The sequence below is a fragment of the Rhamphochromis longiceps genome, linkage group LG13, assembly GCF_057381845.1.
Source record: "Rhamphochromis longiceps isolate RC_006_pf linkage group LG13, R_longiceps_female_GT1.1, whole genome shotgun sequence".
NCBI classification, from domain to species: domain Eukaryota; kingdom Metazoa; phylum Chordata; class Actinopteri; order Cichliformes; family Cichlidae; genus Rhamphochromis; species Rhamphochromis longiceps.
Genome location: NC_140569.1, coordinates 17,373,126 through 17,378,138, shown reverse-complemented (window position 1 = coordinate 17,378,138; position 5,013 = coordinate 17,373,126).

The window sequence follows — 5,013 nt, the reverse complement described above, 5'->3', positions numbered from 1 at the left end:
TCAAGATTTGGGATGGGATCCCAGAGGTTCCCGGAAGAATTCTGGGAACATCGGGGCCTTACATGTGTGTATGAGAACGAAAGCGATTGAGGCACAGATGATGAGAGAGGCGACATCTGTCACCAATTAAAAAGGAGGGATTGATCCCAAGGTTACGCCAGAGAGATACAGTATGCAGCGATACTCTAGAGTCACGATGTAAACACTTTTCTCATGGTTAATAATTCCCAGCCCCCAGCCTCCTTCCCCTCTCCGCTTCCACAGACAAGCCAAACACAGTTTACCCAAGCTAGTCAGCTGATGCAGGAAAGGGGGAGGAGGGTGGGGCGCTGCATGGTACGCATTCTGCAGAGGGGTCATCTGGCAGATGCATCCTCTGGGCTGGCTTCACTCCGTCGAGCGCACAATGGGGAAGAACGCTGACCAAGAGGGTGGAGGAAATCTAATCTATAAATCCAGCACATGTCCAAACAACTGGGTGTCAGGAGATCTTTGCTTATGTTATTAGCTCAGGGGTGTCGCACTGTAAGTTGTAAGCTGGAAAACTCACTGATTCAATTCGACTGAGGTTTGGCAGGGCTAAGAACAAATATGCAGTGTTTTCCTATCTAAAACTCCACACCGGCAGGCGCTGATGAGCTTTTATACTGGATCAATAACTCATGCTTTGTTTCCCTTGCTGGCACAAATCAGGTTTCCAATAAAGACAAATCAACCAACAGCTTAATCAATGACTTTCACACTTAAGTGGAAGCAGGCCTCTGTTAGTCACGTTAGGAACTATGCAACCAACAGGCAATTTCTTGCCTAGCTAAAAGGAAAAAGAGTCTCCTGAATGAGTTTTCTCATAAAAACAAAGACTGCTACCATTAAGAACTAATTGTTGCAGCTGCAGGTCGTCACCTCTTAAAATCTTTTATCAGCCACCAGGCAACGAGCCTCAATTCTGGACCTAATACTCGTGTCATCCATCAATCTTGCGTTTGTGTGTGTGTCTGCGTGCGTGTGTGTGGTCTGCTGTTTCAGCACTGGCCATTTCGGTCCTCATACATCACCCTCCCGACAGCAGTGAAGTGATGCTTAGTGACATATGATGCCACTTTACCTTCTCTTCAGAAAAAGAGAGAAAGAGCTGGAGAAAGGCCTTGCTGTTCCCAGATAGATGAAAACCATTTCCATGTGCAATGACGACACTTTCCTAACGGGACGGCCAACGGATTTGTGCACTGCGAAGGTTGAGCACGTAATAACAGATTTTTGTTGCTCCAGACAAAAATCACTCTGAGAAGCTTCTCTACGGGATCTTTGGGGTGCTGTGAACAAATGCATAAGTGTTGAGCAAACACAGTTTGATTGGCCTACTAATGGATGTTTGGAGCACTTGGCAGACTTCAGCACTGCTGGTTCTAATGTGATCTGTGCCAGAGCTCTGCTCACTAATGTCCATTATACCATGACTTACTCCACCCTGCATTGATTCCGGCTCTTCTTACAGACTGCGAGGGCTTTCAGAGCCCATCTCCGCCTGCCATCTCAGTTATCAGATTGCAATGGCAATTTAATTGAACTGCAATCTACTTACGCAAAGAAAAAAAGGGGGGAAAAGAACACATTATGAGTATCCTTTGGCGCTGGAAAGGTTCTGTAAGAGTATGATAATTGACCTGCTGCATGCATGTTCATGGGCCATCTAATATATGCTTTTCTTTTGTAAAAAAAAAAAAAACTCAAAGGAGGTAATGGCAAGCTGAGGCTATGGGCTGTTTGACAATGAGAGAGCAGTAGTGGTCCAGTAGTCTGTATGGCCACATGTGTCCCTGTGAGCTTTTACAGCTTCACATACAGAACTCCTGCACCATATTGCACTTCACCTTTCGCTGACATCCCAAATTTACCTGTAAATTTATATTGTGGGAATTTAATTTAATCGCGGGTTTCTGCTACCTATTTTAATTTTTTAGATCTCAATTATTTTTGCAGTAAAATAAATATTTTCTGCCTAAAAAATTAATAACTACACCCCATCGCTGATCCAGCCAATGGCTCATGGTGTTATTCGCACAATTAAGGCGCTTAATATGCAAAACTACCTGGTGGACTTGCTGAATACGTAAGGATGTGTCTCAAAAGTGTGTTTACGAGTGTAAAAAGGGTTTATAAGAGCGTGGGTTTTACACCTATTGTGTGGAACTTAACCCCCACGATAATCGAGGGAATACTGTAGCCATACCTTCAAACCTAATGGAGCCAAAGGTCGCTTTACTCATCCACTTCAGCTGAGAAAACAGTTGTCTTCTGTGTTTGTGAAGTGAGCTCTCCAACCTCCAAAAACTAATCTGGGTAATGTCATCAAGGTTATCTTGAACTAGTTTTAGACTTTGGTATCTACAAGAAAAAAGAGTTGCAAAGAGGCAAGGAGGAAGGAAGCTTTAGAGACATTTGATTTGTATTCTTTAACAAAAAGAAATATAATACTAAATCTCTGGAGTACCATTTACCCCCATCTACCCTTGCCTCTCTCTGCAGATCTGACCTGATCTCCTGCAGCTTGATGGATAAGCCTGCTGCACGTATACATGACTTGATAAATGTGGGTTATTTCGAGTGTCACAGTCAGAAGAATCAAATCTGACTTTATTATGCAGACCAACTGCGCCTCCTGTGTACCCATTTCCTTCCTTCTTTTGCTTTCCTCTGATGAGATGCAGCAGTGCGAGATTCAAAGATGTGATTCATTTAGTAAAGAGCTTCATAAACCTAAAATACCACCTGGATTTCTTGTCAGCATTACAGGGTCAGAAAGTCAAAAGGCCCAGCTTTCATTTTTCTAATGGGTTCAAAAAAAGCTTTGAAAGTATGCAACAGAAAGGATTCGGAAAAAAATGACGAGGCCCTTCTCACAACAGTGTTTACAGGAAACACTCAGCACGCGATTTCTGATCCAGTGCCACTTGTTGATAAGAATTCTGCTTGCCCATTACAACATTTCACAGTGCACTGCTACTGCAAGAATCCTTTTATTTTACTAAAGCCATCAGCAACTCAAGATTTCATGAAATAAAATTAAACTTAACTGTGAAAAGCCTGATTTCCTTTAATATTTAACAAGGAAATGATATAGATTTGCTGTAGTCAAGCTTCTTACAACAACTTCACTTCAGTAGCAGCAGAAAAATGTAGTCATCATTATGTGAACCAGAACTACCTCAAATGATGACTTGTGATGTTGATTTTATTCTGCAAGTTAAATACTGAATGTCAAAGTTAAAATGAATGTGACTTTCTTTCATTTCTTTCTTAGTGTCTGAAATGTGTAAAGCAATGATACGTCTGCAGGAAGCTTAGAAGTGTCTATAATCAGCCTTTAACAGTATGGACATTACTAGTACATACATTATTTTTAAATGCTAAACTCTGAAAGTTATCTGATGATCGATCACTGGAAATTACAATAGCAAACAGAGGAGGAATGATCTCATCCAGCATTCTCTTCTAAAAGACACAGGACTGCAAGCTGGGGAAAGGCTTTTTAAAACCTTTCACGTATAAATGTTTCATTTAAATATACTTCAGGAGTCTGCTGGCCTATGCTGAGCGATTCATATGTAGATCCATAATGAGTCTGTCTAAATAACTAACCTGATCAACAGTATAACACCTCAAGTGACTTTAAAAATGAAAACTCCATGAAGATGCTGTAAAGTAAAGTCATTAGCGGTGCTGCAACATTTATGGTCCTGAATGGGGATTTTTAAAAAAGGAAAAGAAAGGTCACTGCAAACCCAGGCAGCTACTAATTACAGTCTCACACACAAGGGCAGTCTTTGTGTGCACATGTGTGTGTGTGTGTGTGTGTGTGCGTGTGTCTGACTGACAGCTTGTCTCTCCCCTGTTGTGCTCCTGCTCATGTCCTGTTCTAATAGGCTGACAGCGAGGAACTGTGACGGAAATCTTAGTGACGCACTGCTAGAAAAATCACAGCTGAGGGGAAACTGAATCTTGGAACCAACATGCTCAAAAAAAAAAAAAGAAGCATATTAAACACTGAACTACTCCATAAAAATCAAACAGAGCTTCTCTCTGACATGCAATTGAAGACATGAAATGGAGGCACAGGAAAAGACAAAATATCAGATGGAGAAAAGGTATCTGTTGAGCTCCTCTGAGTGCGTTTGACTCTGTCTGAGGAATTCAAGGCTCCTGTGGTGCTTCCACACAGAGAAGTTTACATGTTAGAAAGTTAGAAAGAAAGACACTTCCTGTTTTCTTTCAAATGTACTTGCAGTGTTTGTTAAATAAGAGCAGCGTGAGATAGTTTGAGCTGCACGAGGCGTTTGCAGTCTGCATTACATCTAAATAGATAACAGTGCTGACACACTGTTTGCACACTTTTTAATAACATCACCATCATTATCATCATCACCACTGCAGAGCGATAGTCTTCTGGATCAGATTGTGCTGTATTTATACACCAAATTAGCCTTAACAATAAAACCAACCTAATACTTAATAGGCATCGATCAGTATTTCTGACTGATCAGGGGCCATCGGGACCCCTGTGGTGTCTGGCACCTTCAGGTTTGGCAGGGCCTGTGTGTTAGATTAGATTAGATTAGATGAAACTTTATTAATCCCTCAGGTGGGTTCCTCTGGGAAATTCAGTACAAGGTTGTACATTCAGGGTTGTGGTGTGGCATCTTGTGGCTCAGTTATATTCTGGCTTTTTCACAGTTTATAAGGCTGGGGCTGTTTCTCGGGCTCACTGTTGTTGAACAAGGTATTTGTGAGGGATTCTGAGTCAACAACCACGTTTAGATTGGTAATGATTAATGAATGCCAGGAGCCAAACACTTCGCTTCACCTGCGAGTGGTTTTAATGTTGTGGGATAACGATGTTTGCTGCTTCACGAGGGATTCTCCTTTACATGTTATGTAAGTGTGTGTGTGTGTGTGTGAGCACGTTCATGTAAGTGTCACTTTCGGCTGAGATTATCTAATGGGCAAATTAAGCTG